This window comes from Lithobates pipiens, unplaced genomic scaffold (assembly GCF_037356315.1).
Source record: "Lithobates pipiens isolate NorthernLeopardFrog02 unplaced genomic scaffold, aLitPip1_a1.2 Scaffold_16, whole genome shotgun sequence".
In the NCBI taxonomy this organism is placed as follows: domain Eukaryota; kingdom Metazoa; phylum Chordata; class Amphibia; order Anura; family Ranidae; genus Lithobates; species Lithobates pipiens.
Genome location: NW_027507748.1, coordinates 467183710 through 467211634, shown reverse-complemented (window position 1 = coordinate 467211634; position 27925 = coordinate 467183710).

Genomic DNA, 27925 nt, shown 5'->3' with positions numbered 1-27925 from the left:
AGAAAGAGATGTAGAGTCATGTGCTGGATCTGGGGTGGCATTAAAGTCTCCACTAATTATCAGTAATCCTTTTTGGAGTTTCTGGATCCTTTTCCTTATTTTATTGAAATATTGGACTTGGGGCACATTGGGGGAATATATAGTAGCAATTGTGTAGGTTGTGGAGTTTAGATCACACACAAGAATCAAAAATCTTCCATGCGAATCAGTTATTTCCTCATGCAGTTTGAATGCTACTGTGTCTCTAATGGCAATAAGTACACCTCTAGTTTTTGTTTCTGCGTTAGCAGTGAAGTCAAAAAGGGTAGTTCCTGTGTGAACATTTGGGGGGAGCAAAGGAGCTGAAATGTGTCTCTTGTGCGCAAAGGATGTCGCTGTTGTATAGTAGGGCTTCACTCCATAAATTTTTCCATTTCATAGGGTGATTAAGCCCTAGAATATTTATGGATAAGATGTTAAGTGTCATAGTCTTATAGGTCTACAAGTGTTGAAGGTTATAGAGTCATTCCTTCTAGGTAGAATTTAGGGCCTAGAGAAAAACTGATTTTTAAATAGTTTACCTGTAAAATCCCTTTCTTCGAATACATAATGGGACACAGAGCAGTTATTCATGACTATCTGGGTTATACGCTACCTCTAGGTGATTGGACACTGGCAACCAATAGCAAGAAGCTTCCTCCCATATAACCCCTCCCATACGGGAGTTACCTCAGTTTTGTAGCAAGCAATGAAGAGTCCCAGGAAAGAGGGGAGGGATCTCTGTCTCCCGTGATGTATTCAAAGAAAAGGATTTTACCGGTAAGCTTTATTTAAAAATCCATTTTTCTTTATCATACATCACGGGACACAGAGCAGCTATTCATGACTATCTGGGATGTCCTAAAGCAATGCACCTGAGGGGAGGGATACACAGCTTAGACAAGGCTCAACTGTCCTTTGGCCCTATAAGGCCACCTGCAACATGCTATGACCAAAGATTGTCTCTTCTCGAGACCTGACATCCACCCGATAAAATCTGGTGAATGTGTGAACTGAAGACCAAGCGGCTGCCCTGCAGACCTGAGCCAAAGACACCCGTCGATGCACTGCCCACGAAGCACTAACCCCTCTAGTGGAATGTGCTTTCAGATCTCTTGGTGGAATCCAATGCCTCAACTCATATGCCTGAACTATAGTTTGGCAAATCCATCTTGAGATAGTTGAAGTCGTAGCTGCCTGTCCTTTCTTAGGACCCTCAGGCAGAATAAAGAGAGAGTCAGTTTTCCTTAAAGGGGCTGACTCCTTTAAGTAGACTTTAATAGCCCTTAGTACATCCAGTGAGTGGAGCAACTTTTATTCCTTAGACCTGGGATTTAGAAAAAAGGAGGGCAGAATTATACCCTGATTCAAATGAAAATTGGAAACTGCCTTTGGCAAAAACTCCAGACGAGGGCACAAGACTGCCCTGTCCTGGTGCAAAATCAAGTAAGGTTCTCTGCATGAAAGGGCGGTTAGCGCCGACACTCTTCTGGCTGAAGTTATGGCCACCAAGAAGACTAATTTCCTGGTCAATAGAATTAAAGGAATCTGCTTAATAGGCTCAAAGGGAAGATACTGAAGGACTGACAGTACCAAATTCAAGCCCCAGGGGCATAAGGGGGGCTTAATTGGTGGTCTTAACAAAGGTACGCACCAGGGAATGGGCTGCAATCGGTCTTTGGAAAAAAACAGATAAGGCCGAAATCTGACCTTTAATTGTGCCCAAGGCCAATCTTAAGCATACACCTGCCTGGAGGAAAGAAAGGATCTTTCCAATTGTATACTTAGGAGGGTTCCAACCTTTCCCTTCGCACCAGGAAATGTATGATTTCCAAACCCTGTAGTAAATGGCCCTGGAAACCGGTTTCCTAGCATTTATCAAAGTGGACAAGGCTGCACCTCTAACCCCGTGGTACTTTAACACCCTGGCTTCAATAGCCAGGCCATCAAATTCAGCGACCGTAAAGAAGGACGGAATATTGGTCTTTGGGACAATAGATCCGGGCATAACGGAAGGAGAAATGGGTCCCCTACTGCCAATTTCACAATTTCCGTGTACCAGTCCAGGACCTCCTGGGCCAGGTTGAGGCCACCAGGATCACTGGTCTTAGTTCCTCTTGTAACCTTTGCAACAGATGTGGCAGGATCTGGATTGGAGGAAAGGCCTACAGCAGGAAATACTGGTGCCAAGGAGTCACCAATGCGTCTGTCCCGACTGCTGCGAGGATCGTTGGATCTAGACACAAATCTGTCCAGCTTGGCATTGAACCGGATGCTAGGAGATCCACACCTGGGGTCCCCCAATATTGACAAATCTGGAGTAACACCTCGGGATGAAGGGACCATTCCCCTGGCAACAACCTTTGGAAACTTAAATAGTCTGCCTTCCAGTTGTCTACCCCCGGTATGAATACCGCCGACAGAAATGGCACATGCCTCTCTGCCCATCTTAATATGTGATCCACCTCTTTCTGAGCTTCTATGCCCTGGTGGTGGTTGATATAAGTGACCACTGTGGAATTGTTGGTTTGAACCCGGACTGGGAGACCCCGCAGCTTGGTTGCCCAGAAATGCAGAGCTAGTTGGGCTGCTCGAATCTCCAAGAGATTGATGGGCAAGGCCCTCTCTGCTTCCCCCAGAACTGCTCCCCAGCCCAGGCGTCTGGTGTCTGTGGTCACAACTTTCCAGACCACTGGTGGAAAGGATTTCCTGACCTTTAAATTGCTGGTTTTTGACCACCAAGTTAGGCTCTGTAGAGTCTGTTGGGACAGGACCATAGGATGATCCAAAGTTAGAGTGGTTTTGTTCCAGGCCTTTAGAATGTTGCTCTGGAACAACCTGGCATGGAATTGAGCATAAGGGACTGCACTGAAAGACGAAACCATTTTTCCCAATAGCCTCATACAAAGACGAACAGATGTTTTTTCTTCTCTTTTCATCCTCCAGAAGAGCTCCACTATGGAGTTGATCCTTACAGGAGGTAGAAACACCTTTTCTTGGATAGTATCCAAGTTTAGACCCAAGTACATTAATACTTGAGTGGGGTGAAGGTTTGATTTGTTTATATTCAGAATACAGCCTAGGTGTTGCAAAATTTGTACTGTCTTTAAGATGTTTTGGACCAGGACGGGACGAGATTGATCCTTCAAAAGAAGATTGTCCAGATATCCTACCACAGCAATTCCCTGGGATCTTAGGACCGCCAATACAGGGGCCAGAATTTTTGTGAAGACCTGAGGATCCGTGGCTAAACCGAATGGCAATGCGACAAATTGAAAATGTCGCCCTTCTACTGCGAAACGGAGAAACCATTGATGCAGCATGGAGATGGGCACTTGAAGGTATGCATCCTTGATATCTATGGATGCTAATTAATCCCCTTTCTTTAGGGATGTTACCACTGAGCGGGTTGATTCCATACGGAAATTTCAAACTCTTAGAAACATATTGAGACATTTGAGGTCCAAAATGGGCCTCCCCATTTGGTTTCGGTACGGTGAACAGGTTTGAGTAAAACCCTTTGAAGCTTACCTCAATGATTACTCCCTGCTTTTGCAGATGCTCTAAGGCTAAGAACAGAGATTTCCTTTTCTCTGGTTCCGCCGGAACCCTTGAGCTCAAGAACCGAGTTGGAGGGAACTCCCGAAACTCTATCTTGTAGCCTGATGTTATGATGGAAATGACCCACTTGTCCTGAACCTGTTTTTTCCAAGCATCCAAAAAAAGCTGAAGTCTTCCCCCCACCCGTAAGAGTGGGGGTGCCCCTTCACAGGGTAGACTTAGAACTGGGCTTGTTTAATCTTTGAGTCCAGGGTTTTTTCTGACCCTGTGGTTTTTTAAAACTGGACTGCTGAGGCCGTCGATACCGTTTGGGAGAAGAAGAACTAGGTCCTGGAGCACAGGGAATCTTAAAGGAGGGTCGCTTATTCTTGCTATTAACAGGGAGCAAAGTGCTTTTTCCACCTGAGATCTTTTGAATATACTTATCAAGATCTTCACCAAACACCATGAAAAGGAAAAGCTGCAAGAAGCTTTTTGCATGGCGTTTCAGCCGACCAGCTTTTTAACCACAAGACCCTGCACATATGCATGGACAGAAGTGCACAACAAGACATCTGTTGGATTGCATCTTTTAATGCGTCTACTGCAAAGTACAAGGTGCGAGGGAGCTCTGATAATTCCTCGGTAGCTTCTCCTTGACAAGGTAGGTTCCTGACCAATTTTTTAACACAATCTTTTATGGACTGACAGATGCCAATAGCCGCTATCGCTGGCTGAACAGCTGAATCAGCTACTGCAAAGGAGGCCTTTAGCAAGGTTTCTAGCTTTTTATCGGCCGGATCCTTAAATACCTGGGCGTTATCCAAATTTTTATTTACTGAAGAAACGGCTGCATCCACCAGAGGTGTACCCCACTTCTTCTTGAATTTCTTCTCCATAGGATACAAGAGGGGAAACCTTTTGGGAGGTAAATTTATCCTGTCAGGATGATCCCAATCTGCATAGATCACCTGTTCTACTAACGGATGCACAGGGAATGCCTGGGAACCCTGCTGAGGTCAAAGAGAAACCAAAGTAGAACAGGAGGGTCCAGTCTCCTGGACTGGGGGTAATTTAAACCCAGCTTGAACCATCTATGTCAGAGAATGGACAAATAATTTTTGGGACTGGGAGGCTGAAAATTGCTTGACCGAGCTAGACCCTCCCATTGAAGAGTCCTCAGCTTCTCCTTCTTCCTGATCCTTTGTGACCAGATCCTCCTACCATTCTGGGTCTGGGTCACCTGGCCGATGAGGTGGCACCACTGACGGGCACTGACAATGGGCACTGGTAGGTGGCACTGATATGCAACACTGAAGGGCATTGATAGGTGGCACTGGTGGGCACTCATGGGTGGCACAGGTGGGCACTGATATGCGACACTGAAAAGATGAAAAGATGGGTACTTATGTGTGGCACTGATAGGCGGCACTGCTGGGCACTGATGGGCATTGATACGTTTCAAAGATGGGCACTGATACACAGCATTGATATGAGGCACTGATGAGCATGCCTGGGGGGACTGGCAGTGGTAGGCATTGTCAGTGGGCACTGATTGGCGGCTGCCTGGGCATTGATTGGCAGCAGCATGGGCACATATGTGCATTTCCCTGGGGGTCTAGGGAGGCATACCTGGTAGTCCAGTGTGGTGGCATCCCTGGTCATCCTGGGCAGCATTATGGTGGTCCTGGGTGGGATCTGAGGGAGGGCTGCACTGATAAACAATCAGCACAGACCCCCCCCTGTCAGGAAAGCCGCCGCTCGGCTCTCCTCGCGTCTGCCAGACGCGAGTGAGGAAAAGCCGATCACCGGCTTTTCCTATTTACATCGTGATCAGCCATGATTGGACATGGCATATTGGACAGGGGTTCCCCTATAAGTCCATACCAGGTGGCGGGGCCAGCGGCGTCTCCTTCACGGGCCCCGCCTACCTGGAGACGCGCTCAAAGTGAGCGGACTTTCCTCTGAGTGTGTGGGCGAGTCCGTTCAGTAGGGCAGATAGTATGGCGGACTTAGTACGCCGTATTAGTCCGCTGAAAAAGTGCCGTGTGTGGGCAAGTAGCCCGTTCGGAAAGTACGGCGCACAGTCTGGCGGGAAGTCCACCAGCAGTCTGGCGGGAAGTCCGCCAGACTAAGTCCGTCGGATAGACGGCTACGTGTGTACGCGGCTTTACTTCTCCTAAACAGCATACACAGCATTTGTCCTAGCATAGGCAACAGAAAACACTACAGAAAACAGGTCTGCTTCAGTTGAACATTAGCACAAATCCCAGACAAGCCCCCAATTATTTAATTTTCCCTTTTAAGGTTACTTTGAAGTATTAGCAAGGAAGCTTAAAAACCTCTGTAGTGCAACAATGTGGTTTTACTAAACAAATATGTTGTGAATACAAAGTACTACAATTTAGGAATAGAGTACAAACACAGGTTTAAAACTAGTGGTCCTCCAGCTGTTGGGGAACTACAGGTCCCATGAGGCATTGTAAGGCTGTCAGTTACAATCATGACTCCCACAGGCAGAGGCATGATGGGACCTGTAGCTTCACATCAGATGGAGGGCCACCAGTTTGACATCCCTGCAGTGGAAGACTAACTTTTACTTTGAATGACTTTGCAGCCTATATGGGAATTGGTGCAGTGACTATTCTCTAGAAGTGCAAAAACTTTGGTCTGGATAATAATATTGGAGCTATAGATTCTGTTGCATAACTCTGCTTTTGCTATGAATTAAGTGCATTGCAGACGTGGAGCCCAGTTATTTTTTTATATGAAAGATATGGGTCTTGTCACAATGCCTTGTGTTATAGAAGTATATTTTTGTCATGACTTTGTAATTTGAATGTTGCTCGGGCCTATAACATATGTGGAACAGATAGGGAAAATAGCAGATTTTCTTTCATTGAAATTTGAAAAGTGTGGACCATTGCTCCTCATTCATTAAAATAAGTGGAAATTCACTTTCCAAAGTAATCATGAGTCATTCCTTTAACAATTCAACCCCACCCACACTAGGCTGAATTTAATGTATGTGTATACATTAGATCCCAAAATGCATTTTATAACTACCGTATATACTCGAGTATAAGCCGAGATTTTCAGCCTCTTTTTTGAGGCTGAAAGTGCCCCCTCGGCTTATACTCGAGTCACCGCTGTCTGACTGCTCGATCAGCGTATCGAGCAGACAGACGGCGGACATTAAAATTCAAAAGCCGCGCCTCCTTCTCCGCCTCCGCCTGTGATAGGCGGAACACTGAATTTCCCAGCAGTCAGTGTTCCGCCTATCACGGACATCCGTTCATTCTCATACTACGGACGAGTATGAGAGGATGTCCGTGATAGGCGGAACACAGGCTGCTGGGAAATTGAGTGTTCCGCCTATCACAGGCGGAGGACGGAGGCGCGGCTTTTGAATTGTAGAATGGCCGCCGAGAAGAGCGGCGATCCTGGAGTGGCGATCCATCGGCACGACACGGGACGGAGGAGGCACGGGACGGAGGAGGCACGGGACAGAGGAGGCACGGGACAGAGGAGGCACGGGACAGAGGAGGCACGGGACAGAGGAGGCTCGGGACGACGGCGGCTCGGGACGGAGGCTTGGGACACAGGTAGGCTGGACACACACACAAGGCTGCACGGACACACACACACACACACACACACACACACACACAGGGATGGATGGATGGATACACACACACACACACACACAGGGATGGATGGATGGATGAATACACACACACACACACACACACACAGGGATGGATGGATGGATGGATACACACACAGGGATGGATGGACGGACACACACACAGGGATGGATGGATGGATGGATGGACACACACACAGGGATGGATGGACGGACACACACACAGGGATGGACGGACACACAGGGATGGACAGCCATGTCTCACCCTCGGCTTATACACGAGTCAATAAGTTTTCCAGTTTTTTGGGGGTAAATTGGGGGCCTCGGCTTATATTCGGGTCGGCCTATACTCGAGTATATACGGTATTTAGGTTTATTTAGATTTGCACAGGATTGATCACCAATATAGTAAAATGAAATTCAGCAAATCAAAATATGTTATAACACAAATACATGCAGTGCATTTGGAGTGAGCAGCTCATTTGATTGGTATTGTTTTTTTTGTTTTTTGTTTTTTATCATGAACTGCTTTTTCGTGTGTTTTCAGCATCTTGTGTGAACCAGCCTTTTAAGTTTACTTTTATTTTGTAACATCAAGTCCTAAAAGATGAAAAATACATGTACAGTTAATGTACTCAGATTATCCTGCAATCTGTCAACCCACACACCATTCTGATAATGCAGAGAGGAAGGTGGTAATAATTTTACTTAGAGGACTAAAAGCTTGGCATTGCCTTCTGCAAGCCGTTACTTTAATATCTGTCATTACCAAAGTTATACATTTTACATTATGCTTTACAAAATGTACTTATTTTATTATTCTCTTACATCTTTTTATCACTTTCACAACCTTCAAATGCATTTAGCATTTTGGAATATAATTATTAGTAATTGGAATTTGATACTTTTTAAACCTCATATCTTCAGAAAACCAAGTACACTTTTTATCTTTTCTGGCAATGATTTAAAATACTGTAAGAAGTCTGATGCTGGCTAATATGTATGTCATTAAGTCATCTAATGCAGTTATAGAAAGTGTTTCATTGATGAAAATAAGAGGAGTGTTTGCACAAGAAGATAGTCATTTACAAATCACTGCACAATATTTGCATTTTCTAATCCTCTATTTGCGGCAAAGCTTCTCCAGGAATCTATGAATATTCAATGACCTCATCATGATTTATGCAAATTCAAGTGCAATCTGAGAAACCAGCAATCCTATCGTTTTCATATATTAATGTTATCAAACATATGACATTAAATATGCAAAGCATAAGGGCCAAAGCAAACAATGAGAAACTTGTTTTTATTCATTCACCTACACTAAACTGGTGAAAGCTGAAATCTCATTGGTGGCTAAAGGAAACCGTACATCAGCTAATTAACCACTTGCCTGTTGGGCTGATTTTGACATTTCCCTCATAGATGTTAAAAATCTGTTTTTTTTTGCTAAAAAATTACTTAGAGGCCTTAAACATGATACATTTTCTGAAAGCAAAGGCCCTGGAAACTAAAATGGTGGCTGTTGCAGTTTAAGTCACATAATGTTTGCGCAGTGGTTGATCAAATGCAAATTTTCAGGAGAACATACATTTTAGTGAGTATTAGTGCACACAAATACAATATAATATCCAATTTTTGGTAAAATAGAAAAGATGATTGTCAGGTCACCTTGAGGCGAGGTGACAGGTGCCCACCGCAGGGATCAGGAGTGCACCGCAAGGTTGTGGACCCTACGGCTGACTGCTGCAGACGGGGGACAGATCCCACTGGGGTTAGAGCATAAGATTCCCTGGGGCGTGGAGTCTAAGAGCCAGCAGGTGTTCACCAGTGCCTCTGGTGGTGAGGATGGACTTGGCTGCAACTGGCTCCAGGTCGCGACCCCCAGGGTTCCCCAGCTCACACCCACAGTAGGCAACAGGAGGATAGGGATGGTGAGGGACAAAGCCAAGGTCAAGCCCACAAGCAGACAAGAATAGTCGGGTACACGCCAAAAGGTCAGGATCACAGGCAAACAGGGATAGTCAAGACACGCCAAAGTCGGTAACGGAAAACAGAAGCAGAGCACATGGCAGGAAACAGCAAGCTAACACACAAAGGAATACAAAATGGTTGATCAGCACTGATGGCCTGCAGTGCACAGGTTAATATAGGGCTCCCTGATAGGGCCTGGGGTGGAGCCATGCTTAGAGGAGAGGTTATAAAAACCACCAGGTGGAAGTGGCTGACCTCTTAGTCTGAAGACATGAGGGAAGGTAAGCAAACACAGGAAGATCACTGCATAACCATGACAATGATGTTACTGCTATCACAAGGGATAAACAACATGCCTTGTAATAGCATGTGCAGTGACAGGTATTCTTTATGGAAAGATCTGGGGTCTATTAGAGCTTCTCAGATCACTGTTACAGTAAAGCTCCATCGCCGGCTGAAATTTTTTAAACCGGGATCATGGCTGCGCCTGCAGCCATAATCCTGATATAACCATTTCCTCTTGAGGATGTACATGTATGTACGGTCGTCCTGAAATGGTTAAACCTTGCTAGCTTTGCTAACTAAAATAGAAATACAAGATATTTTTGAAAAGTTATCTCTGAAAGTACTTTTTTAAATTCTGTCTCATATTTTTATAAGGTTAACATTCCACATTTTCATTGGGATATTTCATAAATGGATCTATAGAGCCTCACTGTAGTGGCTATTGTATGTCAAGGAATGTGGCAGCACCCCTGCTGACTGAAAGCAGAAATATAATCAATTAACTGCATAGGGGGGCTGATTTATTAAGTTTAAACCCATGCTATCTCTGTACTTTAGAAGTTATCACTATCATTTACTCATAAAATGATTCTGGCTTGCTATAGCATGATCAGATTAAACATTTGTACAAGTAATAACAGTCTGATCCATGCCTGACATATAACTTTCATACATTATTTTTCCACAACAACATTTAATAAATATTCTACAAATTTCCTGAACCTGATTGTAGAATCTAAAATTAAAAAAGCACATATGTATATTATACACATGTATAATTCCTATATGACTTTTACATGCCTCTAAGACTCCCCAAGCTACCCTGCTAGCCATAAATTATACAGAGCGACCTTTCCTATTGCCCACATCCACACACCAGAAATACAGATCCCTGTTTGGTCCTGCCTTTGATAACTATAACACACTGGTACTAATCTGCTTGCAATCAGACTGTGAGCCCTGTTCTCTGTTTGCCAACTGCTGCAAATCCAGGGAATGCAAGAGTGCAGTCATACCATGCAATCTGACATAGGATTAGCAATGATGATAAAATACACACACAGCAGTCTCACAATAGTCTCTTCTGATTCATGTAATCTTTAGAGAAACCAAAAACCCCAAATTTACAAGATGTTAAAACAAAAATTTAATCAAAATCATGGAACATATACAAGTCAACAGTATTAAAATAAAAAAGGATGAATTCATATATATATATATATATATATATATATATATATATATATATACACACACACACACACACATTCCTCCTGCTTCTGGAGTTCTATAGAGAGTGTGGACCAATAACAATCTTAAAAATCTGAACCCAGTTCTAAGTTATGTAATAGTGATTGTTTTCAGTTTGGTGAGCACTTAGATCTTTTCTTTCTACTCATAACCTGGCGTCCTTGCTGAGATCTAAGGAGACGTGAGAGAAGTTTATGGTCCGTGTTAACCCTTTTGATACGTGCTTGCATGTCCACCTGTTTGCACAGGGGTCCATGCCATAAGGTGAGAGTGATTAGTTAGACTGGAGGTGGAGGGATTGTCACGCTACTGTGGGGAAAAAAATGACTTACGTCAGTGTTACAGCTTGAATTTAAAACGTATTTGTGTGAACTGTGAAGTTAAGTCATGGATTGTGGAAACTAACTAGTGTTGGGTGATTGTATATAGTGTATACCACATTTACCACTAATGCAGAGCTGCAATACAAGGAGATGGTTTTACAGCACTCAGAACACACAGTTGTCTGGCCTCCAAAGATCATGAAATAGTTGACACAATTAAGAGTTCCAGAAGTCTAGGCAATCAGATGACCATATATAGTAGTCGTATAATTTCTGCTCTGACTATTTGGTTTCCTGGCTGTGCAAACAAATCTGACCCTATCAGCACTCTCTTACAAGTTCCCCCTCAGGTTCACTTGACTGTGTGTTATGAGTGTTGTAAAACCACATCCTCATACATGGTCACTTGCCTTTTGGATTTGGTATCACAAATCTTAGTGCTGGCTGCTCCTTGTTGACACTTCCAAGCACAGAGTAATTCTGCTAGCCCCATCCCTTCAACATCTCCTTATCTCACTGTAGTTCATGAAGTTGCAGCCTACATGAGGATGGCAGCTCTGCATTGAATAGAGGAGAAGTGCAGCATAATTTTCAGACCATAACAGGAAGCTATGATAAGAAGCACCTCACCGGCAGGATTAACAGGTATAACACTATGGCAAGCATCCCCTTGTATTTTTAAATGTTATTAACCACCTCAATGACCTGAGCTTATTATGGAGTGCTGAAGTGTCCATTAAGAGAGCGACAGATGCAAGTATGAAAGGACCATACAGGCCCTGTGTAAATAGTACCTCTGGTAAGCAGAAGCACTAAGGGGTGTGCATGAGGTGGACCACAGTAAGGAGCTTAGTAAGGAGCACACAGAGTTTAATAAACTCATGCTGTGTGTTCTTGACATTGTGGTGCTAAAATCCTTTGCCCATCACAGATTCATTTATGGACACTCTTTTGTTAGAAAGCTTGAATTTACTTTTCCCTTGCTGGATCAAAAATGTGTATCAAAATAAGCTAGTGTTATGACCCCCTTGTTCTGATAAAACAAACAGGCAATTATAGGATAATATTATTAACATTCTCCCATGTTTGCTATATTAAAAATGCATGCATTTTGTACGTAAGGTATTATACGTTCTTTAACCACTTTCAGACCGGACCATTTTGCTGGTAAATGACCAGAGGTCTTTTTACACTTTGGCACTGCGCTGCTTTAACTGGTAATTGCGCGGTCATGCAATGTTGTACCCAAACAAAATTTGCGTCCTTTTCTTCCCACAAATAGAGCTTTCTTTTGATGGTATTTGATTGCCTCTGCGATTTTTATTTTTTGCGATATAAACGTAAAAAGACCGCAAATTTTGAAAAAAAATGATATTTTCTACTTTTTGTTATTAGAAAAATCCAATAAACTCAATTTTAGTCATACATTTAGGCCAAAATGTATTCAGCCACATGTCTTTGGTAAAAAAAAAAGTCAATAATTGTATATTTATTGGTTTGCGCAAAAGTTGTCACATCTACAAACTAAGGTACGTTTTCTGGAATTTACGCAGCTTTTAGTTTACGACTGCCTATCTCATTTCTTGAGGTGCTAAAATGGCAGGGCAGTACAAAACCCCCCCAAATGACCCCATTTTGGAAAGTAGACCCCCTAAGGAAATTGATAAGAGGCATGTTGAGCCCATTGAATATTTTATTTTTTTGCCTCAAGCGATTGAATAATGACAAAAAAAAAAATATTTTTTTTTTTTTACACAAAGTTGTCACTAAATGATATATTGCTCACACATGCTATGGGCGTATGTGAAATGACACCCCAAAATAAATTCTGCTGCTTCTCCTGAGTACGGGGATACCACATATGTGGGACTTTTTGGGAGCCTAGCCGCGTACGGGGCCCCGAAAACCAAGCACCGCCTTCAGGCTTTCTAAGGGCGTAAATTTTTGAGTTCACTTCTCACTACCTATTACAGTTTTGAAGGCCATAAAATGCCAAGATGGCACAAAACCCCCACAAATGACCCCATGTTAGAAAGTAGACACCCCAAGCTATTTGCTGAGAGGCATGTTGAGTTCATGGAATATTTTATATTTTGCCACAAGTTGCGGGAAATTTACAAACTTTTTTTTTTTTTCACAAAGTTGTCACTAAATGATATATTGCTCATGCATGCCATGGGCATATGTGAAATGACACCCCAAAATAAATTCTGCTGCTTCTCCTGAGTACGGGGATACCACATATGTGGGACTTTTTGGGAGCCTAGCCGCGTACGTGGCCCCGAAAACCAAGCACCGCCTTCAGGCTTTCTAAGGGCGTAAATTTTTGAGTTCACTTCTCACTACCTATTACAGTTTTGAAGGCCATAAAATGCCAAGATGGCACAAAACCCCCACAAATGACCCCATTTTAGAAAGTAGACACCCCAAGCTATTTGCTGAGAGGCATGTTGAGTTCATGGAATATTTTATATTTTGCCACAAGTTGCGGGAAATTTACAAACTTTTTTTTTTTTTCACAAAGTTGTCACTAAATGATATATTGCTCATGCATGCCATGGGCATATGTGAAATGACACCCCAAAATAAATTCTGCTGCTTCTCCTGAGTACGGGGATACCACATATGTGGGACTTTTTGGGAGCCTAGCCGCGTACGTGGCCCCGAAAACCAAGCACCGCCTTCAGGCTTTCTAAGGGCGTAAATTTTTGAGTTCACTTCTCACTACCTATTACAGTTTTGAAGGCCATAAAATGCCAAGATGGCACAAAACCCCCACAAATGACCCCATTTTAGAAAGTAGACACCCCAAGCTATTTGCTGAGAGGCATGTTGAGTCCATGGAATATTTTATATTTTGCCACAAGTTGCGGGAAAATTACAAACTTTTTTTTTTTTTTTTTTTTTTCACAAAGTTGTCACTAAATGATATATTGCTCACGCATGCCATGGGCATATGTGAAATGACACCCCAAAATAAATTCTGCTGCTTCTCCTGAGTACGGGGATACCACATATGTGGGACTTTTTGGGAGCCTAGCCGCGTACGGGGCCCCGAAAACCAAGCACCGCCTTCAGGCTTTCTAAGGGCGTTACAGTTTTGAAGGCCATAAAATGCCAAGATGGCACAAACCCCCCCCAAATGACCCCATTTTGGAAAGTAGACACCCCTAAATTTAGGGGTACACTAGTGAGACTAGGTAATAAATGGCGGGTGCCCTGAAACTATAAAAAAATAACTAACCAACCAGCGTCACCTGTAACAGTTATATGGTGATCACTGGTGAAAGGGTTAACTAGGGGGCAATCAGGGGGCTTTATGCGGTAGTATATGGGGGTCCCTGGCGCTATAAAAAGCTGCGGCGAACCTAAATACCTACCTGCCTAACTAGCGTCACCTGTGACACTAATACGGCGATCAGAAAAACGATCGCTTATTAGGCTGGGTTCACACTGGAGCGATGCGGGAACGCCACGAATGCGCGGCGGGTTCCCGCATCGCATGCCTCCCGGCGGCAGTTCACACTGCCCTATGCGAACTGCTGGGAGTGTCAGTGAAATGTTACTGACACCCCCAGATCAGTTCGCATATCGCAGTGCGATCTGCAAACTCGGATCGCATGGTGTGAACACCCATGCGATCCGATTCTGCTGCGGGCCAAAAAAAGGGTCCCGTGCGAATTTGCGGCGGGTGCGGCGGGTGTGGCGGGTGCGGCGAATGGCTGAACTCGAATCGCACAGAGATCGGATGTGATTTGCACTGCAGTGCGGTGCGAATCACATTCGTTCTCATAAACCGCTGCAATGTGAACCCAGCCTTAGTGACACTGGCGACGGGGGGTGATCACGGGGTTAAACCTTTATTGGGGGGGTTAGGGGGGTACATTAGAACTAAAGGGGGCTAACTCTAACTGCCCTAACAGTTATTACAGTCACAAATGACACCAATGCAAAAAAAAAAAAATGACATTGGTGTCACTGTGACTGGGGGGCAGGGGTAATTGGGGGGGTGATCGGGGGGTAAAGGGGGGGTGTGAGTGTGCCTGGCATGTTCTACTGTGTGTGTAGAGTGTTGGTGCAACTCACCGATCCGCTCTCCTCCGTGTCGGAACGAAAAATACCGACACGGAGGAGAGAATACATCACTTCCTCTCCTGTGTTTACATTACAGGAGAGGAAGTGATGTCATGGGGGATTCCTATTCGTCGGGAGCGATCGCGAGGGGGTGGCCATGAATGAATGGCCGCCCCCTCATCCCGGATCGCTCTCGAAGGAATGCCGACCACCGCAGGCACCGGGGGGGGGGCCCGATCGGGCCCCCCACCCGCGGGCAGGCAGGGACTTATATATACGCCCATATGCCTGCCCGTGCCATTCTGCCGACGTATATCGTCGTGCGGCGGTCGGCAAGTGGTTAAATGTTGCCATTATGTAATTAAACAAAATACCATAGCATCTGCTACAGAAGCATTAAATATGTAGTAACATACCATGAAAAATAATGGTGTTCAACAATCAATGTGTTCTAGCATATTACATAACTTTGGAAGCAATTTTTAGTATAGTATCAAACCTGGAAGTTGGTCTTGCACCTTGGGAGAAATTACGATTGCATTGCATTTATCTATAAGTACTTATCTTTTATTACTGTATTTAGTTTTCATGTGTACAATACAAATACTACATTAAACAAAGAAGACTACAAATGCATTTAAGACTCTTTTAACTTCAGGGGATTACTACAAATCTGTTCTCTACAAATTGCTGTTTTACTCTCCTTTCTTTTCAATAAAGTGACTTTGTTTGATTTCTAAATAAATATCCATATCATTTTACATTTCCCATGTGCTAAATTACTGAAATAGTATGAATGAATTACACATGGTAAAATATAAATACTTTAGTATGATTTAAAGGTGAATAAATGTATTGAAAATGTATTTAATTGATTTAACAGAAATATAATACAAATTATAATAATTCTTTACTGTTTTATGTATTTTTTTTTTACATCAGGGTCAATTATCATGTGTATATGCAGGCGTAAAAGAGAAAAAAGAGAATGATCATTATAAATGTATATTGAAGAAAGCTTCTTCCCATGTGGATAATCTGAACCCCTCCCTTGTGTGCATAATTGTGTATTGTTACCTATTCTTAAGTGAATGTAAAGGTGGCCAAAGACACAAAAGGGGGTAGATCATACATACACAATAGGACAGTTCAACATCTCCTTATCTCACTGTAGTTCATGAAGTTGCAGCCTACATGATCAATTGTTTTTTCCTGTTGACATTGTGATCAGCCGTGATTGAACACAGCTGATCACGGGGTAAAGAGCCTCCGCCGAAAGGCTCTTTACCAAGATTGGTGGAGCGGTGTGTCAGGCTGACATGTGTGCCCCCACGGGTGCGCAGCGGCTGTTATCCTGAAGGACGTCATATGACGCCTAGTCAGGATAACGCAACCACTGCCTGGCCATCATTTTGCTATAGGGGTGTGGGAAGTGTTTAATATGGGAGTGGGAGATTGGTACCGGTAGTCGATGGGAGATTCAGAATCGGACAAAATAAGAATTTTCACTATGATGACGTTAAAAACCCAGGAAGTCAGCACAGCACAGGGATGGTGGGAACCCCTCATAATGAGCACAGCACAGGGATGGTGGGAGCCCATCATAATAATAAATTCATCATAACGAACATTCGTAATTGTTACGAAAAAACAAACCTAAAATGGAACCTAATGAAAACCTAATGAAAATTCATATTTCGTACAAATCCAAATTGAATTTCGGACACGAATCACGAAATACGAATTAACGGCTAATACAAAAAGGAACAGAATGAAACTAAACAAATTTATTGACGGAACACATGTCTAATATTAACATCATACAACATGACAAAAATCCAAATTCAGGAATGCATCTATGAAATAAAGGCTCGGATAAAAGAAATGTCATATTTTCAAATGGCCAATTCATAGTCCTGATCTCAGATCCATTGAAAAAGATGGTACGTGATGTTAAGCTTGTGATGTAAGCAAGACAAAAACATACATAAAAGTAAAAGAATTTGGCAATAGGGCAAATCAATTATATTTGTGCTCCTGCCTTTTCACCCGATGGCAAGTAACCCTGGTAGACACCACAGCCAGCCATCCTGGTACACAGGTAAGTAGGACATATGATATAGGATGCAAGAGATATGGCTTGGGCATGCAGTGGGAATGGCAGCACAGTAGAGGAGCTCTATGGCTGCAGCGGCTCTTTACCTTGTCTCCTGGTCTCCAAAACCCTGCACCATGCCACTGCCCCATCTGCAGTAAACATTTCAGATATTTTCCAGTCTTAAGCCTCCTTTCCAAAGCAGAGTAGCTTACTTTCCAGAGGGTCAGTTGCTATAGCCGGAGAGGATGGAATTTGGGCTGTAATGGCGTAATGCAATTGCAAAAAACTGAAAAACATCAGATTAGGCAGGTTGTGAATACGTTTAAAGGCTACGTTTACCTTGTTTTCTTTTCTATAAATTCCAGTTCCAGCTACGCTGTGTACCAATATACCATTAATGTACTCCTTTTGCAGAAATAAAACAGCCTTCCATTTATTCTACACATGCTTACCTCACTCTTCACATGGTTCTTTAAAAAAATTCTCAATTAATCCTGCCTTACTTCCTAGACAGACTATAGGTCATGACACAGGAAGGAACTCACTAACTGGACTTCCAAGCTTACACGGTGCATCATCTTCTACCCTCCTACTTACCACCAACTCCCAGGTGCACATTTTTTTTAAATGAAATGCAGTCAATAAGTGATCACTGTTCTCACTAAATACACAGGCATGTGTGTTCTGGGTTCTATACAGTTCACTAAACAATCTGATTGTACAATCTCCTTTAGATCTGCCTTTAACTATGTAGTACAAGGGCCTACCTGATTGGATACAGAGTGAATGGATAGGTGGGCCATCCTATTTCATAGTTATGGAAAATCTAAAGCAAATTGTGCAGAGATTGTACAATCAGATTACATAGTGTATGGCCATTTTTTGTACATAGGAGGAAGTGGACGGAAACACTCAGCTGTCAAGCCCCGTTCACATCTCTGCATAGCAGGTTCTCTTCACTCAGCTCATTAACAGCCTTAGACTGGATTCACAACTATGCAGTTTTAGTGCTTTTTGCATTTTGCAGATTTGCACTACAGTCCATTTCACTTGGTTTCCTATGGCACACGTTCTGCAGTACAAATCTGCGAAATGCATAAAGCACTTAAACTGCTTTGGTGTGAATCCGGCCTTAGTGGATAATCCAGATTTCCCACCAGGTATTAATAATCCCCTCCTCTCCTCAAAGCACAGAGATAAACCAGTGCTGGTGAAAGATATATTCCATATGGGTACAATTAACCTCCAGAAGCCATTCAGACTGACTGTAGCTTCCCTTTCATGTACAACATTGTATTCTTCAGACATTTCAATAAAACTCGAAATGTAAAAAAAAAAAAAAAGAATACATGATGCAAACCAACATTAGGAATGGAGAACACTTTAACCACTTGCTTACTGGGCACTTAAACCCCCCTCAGTCCCAGACCAATTTTCAGCTTTCAGCGCTGATGCACTTTGAATGACAATTGCGCGGGCATACAACACTGTACCCAAATGAAATTTTTATCATTTTTTTCCCACAAATAGAGCTTTCTTTTGGTGGTATTTAGTTACAGCTCGGAGTTTTATTTTTTGCTAAACAAACAAAAAAAGATGCAAAAAAAAAAAAAAAAATCATGTTTTAATAGTTAGTTATAAAATTTTGCAAACGGGTCATTTTTCTCCTTCATTGAAGTGCGCTGATTAGGCGGCACTGATAGGCTGCATTGGTGGGCACTGATGGGCTGCATTGGTGGGCACTGATGGGCTGCATTGGTGGGCACTGATAGGCTGCACTGGTGGGCACTGATAGGCATAGTTAAGGTGGCACTAATAGGCACAGATAAGGCGGCACCGATGGGCACAGATAAGGCGGCACTGATGGGCAAAGATGGGCACAGATAAGATGGCACGGATGGGTGGCACGGATAAGTGGCACGGATGGGTGGCACGGATGGGCACTGATAGGTACCACAGATAGATGGGACTGATGGGCACTGATAGGTGGCACTGATAGGTGGCTCTGATAGGTGGCACTGCTGGGCACTGATGGGTGGCACTGCTGGGCACTGATGGGCGGCACTGCTGGGCACTGATGGGCGGCACTGGGGTGCAGCACCTTTGAGGCAGATTGGGTGGCACTGTGGGTGGCACTGTGGGGTGGCACTGTGGGTGGCACTGTGGGCACTATGGGCACTGACGGGGGGCACTGACGGGGGGCACTGACGGGGGGCACTTACTTTTGCTTTTTATTTTACTTCAGGATGGCACTGCGGGAGGCAGGTGGGCACTGGCAGGTGGCAGGTGGTCCCTTGTATTGATGGCCGTGATCGGGACTGATGTCCCGATCACGGCCGCCGGTGATCGGCTTTTTTTTTTTCTCCTCGCGCTGTCAGCGCGAGGAGGAATAATAGCCGATTACCGGCTCCGTTCTATCACATGATCAGCTGTCATTGGCTGACAGCTGATCACGTGATAAGGGGTCGGGATCGACCCCTTGCACGGATCGGTGATCAGGCGAGTCTCATGGACTCGCCGATCACAGAGCACGCCGCGCGCGCCCCTCAGGGGGCTCGCAGGCCGCTCGTAACCGGGACGACGTCAATAGACGTAGTCCCGGAAATGTAGGTCCGCGCTAATGCCGTCATTTGGCAATAGCGCGGATCTCAAGTGGTTAATTAAACAAAAGGCAATATGCACTAACATAAAAGAATCAGCAGTAATGTACAATTTTCATAGCTCCATGCAGGTACCGGGGGGCTCAGGGTGGCTGGCAACCTGTTGCCTATCTGCCCGCAGTCTCTCAATGTGTGTCCCCTGTGTGAGCTGTGTCTTGTCTCCTGAGCATTACAAAACCAGATTCTTGCATTCCTTGCATTTTATATATTTTTGGGGGATATTTATTATAACAAAAAGTTTTTTTTCAAAATTGTCGCTCTATTTTTTGTTTATAGCGCAAAAAATAAAAAACGCAGGGGTGATAAAATACCACCAAAAGAAAGCTCTATTTGTGGGAAAAAAAGGACGTCAATTTTGTTTGGGAGCCACGTCGTATGACTGCGCAATTGTCAGTTAAATTGAAGCAGTGCCCAATCTCAAAAAGTGGTCTGGTCTTAAGCCAGCAAAATGGTCCAGTCTGAAAGTGGTTAATATTTTCACTGTCACTGTACTGATTGATGTCATGGGATCTGTCTGGAGCTAACACTGAAAGCAAAATTAAAAGAAAATCCAGCATTTTGAGTTATCCTCCGAACAGTAATAGAAGGAAAATGGTTTAATAGGGACATAAGTTCTGCTGACCATGGTTACAACCAGGGATTCTCTCACTTTGGAAGGATTTCCCCTCTCTTTCTATTTTGGGACTGGAAGTGAAGGGAAAATTCCCCATGGGACACAGATGAAAAAAAAAAAAAAGTTCAGAGTTATAATCCTCCCTTACTCTATCCAAGATGGAAATATTGTTCCGAGGGCATGCATCCGTCCCCCTCTTTGGGCACAGCTGATCACAGATTTCAGTAAAGGGCCAATCATAGCCGCCCTTTACCATGTTATCAGCTATGTCCAATCACATATGATTGCATGTAAACAGACTTGCTAGTTATCAGCAGTCATTTCCTCCCACATTGAGCCTTTGTGAGGAAAGGATAGCCATTAACTGGCAGTCAGTCCAGTGCAGTCCCATCAGTGGAAATCAGTGCAGCCTATCAGTTCCCATCAGTGCCTCCTATCAGTCCCCATTAGTGCCACCTCATGAGTGCCATCTCATTGGTGCAGGTGTTCCGTCAGATTAGGCGACCCGTCAAAGCTTGTTATGGAAGTGACGTTCCATCATGGCCATCTTGTACAATCAGCCACTATAAGCTTACAGTCTAAAGTCACCAAGTGGACAACTTTTTACAGTCTTGCATTTCACACGTATTTTTACCACTAAACTGAGCTCATATAGTGAAATAAATTATTTAGTGACACTGTTTTGATGTTGAAATTTAAAAGCAGCGGTGTTCTGACAAATTATCAAATGCGTGAGATCAGCAGGCTTACCGCTGCTTTTAAAATTCTACATCAAAACAGTGTCACAGACTTCTAAATACTGTATTTGATGATATAAGCTCAGTTAAGTGGTAAAAATAAGTGTGAAATGCAAGATTTCAGTGGGGCGTAAAAAGATTGGCGACTTCAGACTGTAGGCTAAGATCCCATACACACACTATTAGATTTTCTGCAGGTTTTTGTCTTCAGATTTACTAGCTTATTATGAAATACTTATCTCAGAATGAAGCTGTTGCAGCGGGATCGGCACACCGCTGTCACAGCTGACATCTGTGACAGCAGTGTGCCGGGCTCAGGCGTTGTGGCTGGCTGGAGATGCGATTACATCACTCCCGCGTATGCGCGCAAGAGCCATTGTTAACGGCACCAGCTCGGAAGAAATGGCCCACATGGGCCATTCTTTCAGAGTGTATGGGCCAGTAATGTCACTTCATTACTGATATCCTTTCTTCTAGCTTCAGGAATTTTGTAGGGTATGAGCTTGACACGGACCCCAGTTTAAGTAAATATATCACGCTTAACTGCTGAAGTCATGCTAGGTAACTCTGAAAATTTCTCTATATTCCTTATCAGGAACTATCGAGCTTCCTGTTTTCGGGAAAACAACAGGGTGTCTGGAATCGTGACCTCAGAGATCAGAGGGGACTCAGTACCAGTACGCTCAATTTCACTTTTGTGAAGTGTCTGCTCCCCCTCCCAGGTTTCCTTGGCTATGTCTAAGAGTCCCCAAGGGTGTCTCCCATAAAGCAACTCAAATGGGGAGTACCCCGTAGAGGACTGGGGAACCTCCCTAATGGCAAATATCAAGTATGGAATCAGGAAGTCCCAGATTTTCCGATCCATGTCAACAACGTTTTTTAACATGCTCTTTAATGTTTTATTAAGCATTCCGCCGAGCCATTAGTTTGAGGGTGGTACACAGAGGTTCGCAACTGGGTCACCCTAAATAACTTGCACAGCTCACTCGTTTTTTGTGACATAAATGGGGTGCCCTGGTCTGTAAGGGCCTCCTTAGGGATTCCAACATGACTGAACACCATGAACTGAATCATGAACCATGAATCGTGTAAAATTCAAAATGCTAACCATAACATACAAAGCCATCCACAACATCGCCCCCATCTACATCACCAACCTCATCTGCAGATTTTACCAAAATCGTCCCCTCCGCTCCTCCCAGGACCTCCTGCTTTCTAGCTCCCTTGTTACCTCCTCTCATGCTCGCCTTCAAGACTTCTCCAGAGCCTCTCTCATCCTCTGGAACTCCCTGCCCCAGTTTGTCCGATCAGCCCCTACCCTGTCCACCTCTAGGAGTTCCCTGAAAACTCATTTATTCAGGGAAGCCTATCCTACACCCACCTAACTGTCCCTGAGCCACCCCCATCAAATCATTCTCTGCAGCTATTACCTTTTGTACCACCCAACCCCCTCCCTTTAGAATGTAAGCTCTACGAGCAGGGCCCTCCTGTACCTTTTGTATTGTACTGTAATTGTGTTGTCCCCCCTATACATTGTAAAGCGCTGCGTAAACTGTTGGCGCTATATAAATCGTGAATAATAATAATAATGAACTATTCTTTGGCAATGTTCTTAGCAGATGCAATGAGTAAGGGAACTGTTTTGGGGTAACAGGTAGCATAATCCATGATTACAAGGATATGCTGATGACCCCGGGCAGACTTGGGGAGGGGACCCACAAGGTCCATGGCTATCCTCTCAAAGGGCACTTCAATAATGGGCAAGGGCGCTAAAGGACTTCGGAAGTGGGGTAGTGGGGCTGACATCTAACACACAGGGCAGGATTGACAATAACTCTCAACATCGTTGTGGCCAGTAAAACCTTTGTAACACCCTTTCAGTGGTCTTCTCTACCCATAAATGACCTCCTAGCAAGTGCCCATGGGCAAGTTCCAACACCACCCCTCTGTGTGGCTTAGGGACCACCAACTGTTCAACCATTTCATCATTCTTTTTATAGACACAATATAGTAAATCCTCATTGCTGCTGAAATAAGGAAAACAAGGCCTGTCCCCTGGTTCGACAGGTACATCATTAATTACTATTATATTTTCCCAGGCCCTGGCAATAGTAGGGTATTTTCTGTGCTCAGTCCCAAAGTTTTCCTTGTGTACATTATGATCAGCAAACTCTAATGTAGCCTCAGAGTCAGCAGATGGCTGTCCACCCTCACTGGTTGTGGAGACTTCCTCAGGCTCCTCCATTTCCCCCGCCATAACCGAGAAAGGAAAACCCGGAGAACCCTGAGAGGAGTCCCCTGAACCCACGTTGTCAGTGCTGGCCAGGACTTCTGGCTCTGCCACTGAGTTAGTTACTGCGACCGGGTCAGGACGATCCCACAGTTCCCAAAACGTAGGGAAGTCCTTACCAATGATGGGTCGCCGTACCCAAGTCAGTTTCAAAGTTAACAGTGGCTATCGGATATTCCCGGGTATCCCCATGTACACAGATCACAGCAACTTTTCTAGCATGAAAATTCACAGTTTCAATCATCTCAGCTTTAACCAGTTACTAGGCTTCCAGAGTCCAGCAAGGCCATAATTGGCTTATTATTAACAGTCATTTGGCACATGTGTTTTCCTATATTTGGGGCTACAACGATGATACAGCAGCAAACATAGACTGCCTTCTAATAGATGGGTTCATCTGTCAATGAACAATTTGCTGCAACATGTCCCAGTTCTTGGCAATGGAAACACCTTATGTTACCCCAGTTTTGCTGACAGGCAGTGGCTGCCCTTGTTTAGAACACCAAACTTCAGTCCTGGCACCAAAAATCCTCCCCCCATCTCCTTGCCATGCTTACCACCTACTTCCCCTGGAACAGTCCCACCAGTTGCCTGGGGAGACCGTGGCTTTGGGTGGAAAGTCAGTGCGGCTGTATCGGTGGTAAGCACGTTCTCTGCAGCTAAGTATCTCTCAACGAGCTCCACCAGGTTGTCTGCTGACTTGGGGACTCCTTCACTCACCCACTTCTGCAGAGGAATTGGTAGTGACCTCAGGAGTCGGTACAGGACAACACGGTCCACTATTTATGATGCAGACAGGGACTCTGGCTGTAGCCATTTCCACACCAGGTGGATTAGATCAAACATCTGCTATCTTGGGGGCCTCTCATCTTGGAGAACCAGCTGTGGACCCACTGTGCTCCCATGGCCAAAGTGACACAGAGTCGCACCAGGATTTCCCACTTAACCTTCTCATAGTCTCCTGCTTCTGCCGACTCCAGATCATAGTAGGCCTTCTGCGATTCTCCAGAAAGCAAGGGGGTGACCAGACCTGCCCACTCAGTTTTAGGCCAACCTTTCCTCTCAGCTGTCCGCTCAAATGTTAGCAGAAAGGCCTCTGGATCATCATTTGCAGTCATCTTAGACAGAAAGCAACCTACATAGATGGCTGAGAGCGGGTAACCACTGTACTAGCGTCTCCACAACCTCAGTCAGGGTTTTCCTATCTGCTTTTGCAGTAATGGCTATCTGTTCAAATAGCCTCTGCAATTGCTCCTATACAGCACCAATCTGTTGGCACAGCGCCTTGGTTTTCTCCTGTGGGATAGCTTTGGCTTGTTGTTGTGCAGTGTTTGCTTGCTGTGCGATGACACAGCAAGCAATTGTTTGAGAATTTCCTCCATATTTAGTCACTCTAGGTACTGGCCTGTAGTAAAATACTACAGCTGGTTGCAGCCTCCACCATATGTAACCTGGGGGACAGGTAAGTGGTACAAAGCTTCCTGGGAAAGCAGTCTTTCAGGCACAGATACCAAATCCAGTGAGGTAGTGACAGACAGTGCAGTGTTTATTGGTGATATATACAAGTCTATATACAGGTGTTGTACAGTGTTTCAGGAAAACAAACATAATGAAAATAGCCAAACAAAAACCTAGCTGTGTCTCGGCACTAACTACACAATATATACTAACTACCAGGCTGAGCAAGCCACACTTACAGCTTTTTGCCAATCTTTTTTCTCTTACAGACCAGTGTTGTCTATGTTTCCCAGGCCGAGAGCAAAGGCTGTCTGTCACAGGTGAGTTTAAATTGGCCTGGGGAAGAGGACCAAGATCCGAACTGGATCATGGATCAGAGATCCCTGAACATGTATGAGAGGAGCCTGGGAAACGTTTAAAGCCCGAACAGAACTTTTCCTGGCTCTCTCTCGGCTGCAATATATATACTCTACATTCCATGTAGCCTATATCTACAGTGCATTTTGTGGTGTACTGTTTTTAATACACTTCAGGCAGGCATATGTATATGTATATGTATATATATATATATATATATATATATATATATTACACTGCCTGAAGTGTATTAGAAACAGTATCTAATACAGTGTGTACAGTTTATACTACACTTATGGTGGTGTACACAGTATACATTACAGTGCAGCCATTGTACAGTTGCTAATGCAGCGCAGGCAGTGTACATACTATCTAGTACAGTGTGCACAGTTTCTACTACAATTCTGGTGGTGTGCACAGTACACAATACAGTGCAGCTGTAGTACAGTTTCTAATAAAGTGCAGGCGGTGTACACAGTATCTTATACAGTGTGTACAGTTTCTGCTACACTTATGGTGGTGTACACAGAATACAATACAGTGCAGCCGATGTACAGTTGCTGATAAAGTGCAGGTGGTGTTCACAATATCTAATACAGTGTGGACAGTTTCTAATACACTTCAGGCAGTGTACATAGTATCTAATACAGTGTAGTGTGGTGTTACAAAACAAAAAATACATCATGTCTGGAAGGCCACCAAGGAGAGATAGATGCTCACAGACCACGAAAAGGGGGAAAGCAGCCTCTGTGTCTACAGTCAACAGTGGTGGTTGTGGACATAGTGCATCCTCTGCAGGTGGTCATGGGGCACTTTTTTCTTCTGCTGGCCATGTTATTGAGCCAGAACATGCAGAAGAGTTAGTGGAGTGGATAACAAAGCCGTCCTCATCCTCCTCATCCTCTGTCACCCAGGCTCAGAGTAGTTTGCCTTCCAAATCAGCTGTCAAAACAGCCTATTCCACCGGCTTCTTGTCCAAAGTCACTCCTTCTGTAGCCCCACCATCATGAAGAGTGCCCAGAATTATTTGACCACAGTGCCAGGTTCATGCTGCTGGAGGATGGTGCAGCAATTTGAAGGCTCTGATGTTGGTTCCCAGGTTGAGGAAGGGAGTAACATGAGTCTAGAGAGAGGGGGTGCCCAGAAGGATAAGAAACTGGCAATCATGTTCCCCAGCTGCAGCATACTACCAATTTTCTCCAGTGATAAGAAGGGAGGGGATGATGAGGTCACTGACTGTACTTGGGTGCCTGAGAGGTGGAAAGTGAGAAGGAGGAGATGTTACAACTCCAACAAGGCAGGATGTCCTGTAAGGGGCAGCTTAAGGGCACCCACCCTATTGCATCACATCGCAGAGCTCCACGGGTGCAGGGCACTGCTGACTCCATGCTGACTTTTAAAAGTTTCTTGGTGCAGGCCTTTTTTGACACATGTGCAGCAGATTGCTCTGTTGCTGTTTGCAACCTATGTCTGAAGCGGATCAAGCATGAACAGCAGCCACTTAGGGCACCACATGCTTGGCCAGACATATGACGACCTGCCATGCAGTCTGTTGGCAACAGAATTTGAAAGAACCACTTCAAAGAAAAAGGCAGACGTCTGCTCTCCTCTGCTTACCGGAGCCACCGGTAATGGCTGAGGCGATCAGGTTCTTCTCCCTGTTAGGTATGGAGACGAGTGAGGGGAAGATGGCTCCCACCTGTCTCCATACCATTGCAGGGTTAAAGCAATGTCAAAATGTCAGTTCCGCACCCAGCTCTTAAAGGGACATTTTTTATTTTTTCAAATAACATTTATTTATTTATTTATTGCATTTTAGTGTACATATGAGATCTGAGGTCTTTTTCGACCCCAAATCTCATATTTAAAAGGTCCTGTCATGCTTTTTTTCTATTAGAAGGGGTTTTTAAATTCCTTGTAATAGGAATAAAAGTGACACTTTTTTTTTAAACAGTGTAAAAATAAAAGGTAAAATAAATAAGAAAAAAAAATTGTTGCACAAACCTTGAAGAAAGGTTTGTGCAACGTATTTCCAGACCCTTGGAGGTTCCAATTTCCTGGTGCTGGACAACGTGTTGGTGAGGCTTCGTTCAGTCAGAGGAAGAGCGGTGGAGAATGTGGCTGGCTGACTGATGCCTTTAAACAATTTTTCAATCCTCAGCGCCAATGTCTGATCAGTTCAAGCAACCATTGCCAGTGTGATGGTGCAGGAATATCTAGGTACAAGAGCAGACTTGGAGACCTTTCCAACAGAGCATCCACTGGATTACTGGGTCTTGAGGATGGACCATTGGACAGAACTTGCTCAATATGCAATTGAGCTACTGGCCTGTGCTGCATCCAGCATGCTTTCTGAATGCATATTTAGTGCTTCTGGAGGGTTTGTAACGAATCAAAGAGTCTGCCTATCCACAGACTCTGTTGATAGGCTCACATTTATAAAAAAAATAATCAGTCTTGGATCAGCAGCTATCAAACACCTGATGCTGATGTAACCGATTGAATTTGTTATGGATATGAGATCCCTTGAAGACTGCCTATGCTGATTATCTTTTTCCTCCTCAATCTTGATAATGCTGGCTTCCAAAAATATTTTTGGTT